The following is a 910-nucleotide window of genomic DNA, read 5'->3' on the forward strand; positions in this document are numbered from 1 at the left end:
CCCCAGCCTACCTTGCCCCAAAGAAGGGGACAAGAGACGGGGGGGGGGGAGTGGCCCCAACCTCAGACGACTTTCCTCTCCCCTCCCCCAGCCCCAGCTCGACTCTTCCCCCTTTGGGGGGGGGCGCTTTGGCCTGCCTCATTTGCATACGTGGCAGAATCGCTTTCTGCAAACTAGACAGTGACCTTGAACTGCGCAGCCAGTGGCCTCTCCACCGTGGTGAGGAAAAGCCAGTTCCACACGGAATGATCCAGACCTCGGGTGGATCAGGTAGCTGCCCCCGTGTGCTGGCAAACCGAGCAGCTCAGATTGTATAATCAGCTCCTTCCTACAGGCCCTGCGGCGGTGAGGACTCCAGGCCCCGCGCAAAGGCCTGGATGATGCGAGATAGCGACACAGAGAGAGACGCGGAGAGGGAGGCCGCTCAGTGTCCAGCTGGCGGGTGGCTCATGTAAAGACGCGCACCGGGCGGGTCTTTGAGGAAAGCCTTGGACCACATCTTTGCCTTAGGATTTAAATTAACCCCTGAGTTAATGAACAGAGTACCGTTGAGCTGGGCCAGCTGCAGCGGGCGCCTGCAGTCCAGGGACGGGGAGACAGGCGACCCCTCCTAGCCTGGTGATTTGATAAATGTGCGGGAGACGGTGGACGCACGGTCTGCAATTGCTCTGCCATTCTGGAGCCTCCGCTGAGTCAATTGTCGTCTTTGGCTTGTGGACAGGGAAGTGCGGGAGGATTAATTCAGAGCTGGAAGAGCTTGCCTGGGGCTGCGTGCCCCTCTCAGCCTTCTCACCTCGTCCTCCCGCGGAGGCTGCGTTTCCATGTGAAGCTTGGCACCCGAGCCTCCCGCAGGCCCCGGGGACCCAGGCCGAGCTGTCCTGGGAGCTCACTCGCCTGGTTCAGAAAGGGG

This window comes from Elephantulus edwardii, unplaced genomic scaffold (assembly GCF_000299155.1).
Source record: "Elephantulus edwardii isolate Elephantulus edwardi_28Jun2011 unplaced genomic scaffold, EleEdw1.0 scaffold00030, whole genome shotgun sequence".
In the NCBI taxonomy this organism is placed as follows: domain Eukaryota; kingdom Metazoa; phylum Chordata; class Mammalia; order Macroscelidea; family Macroscelididae; genus Elephantulus; species Elephantulus edwardii.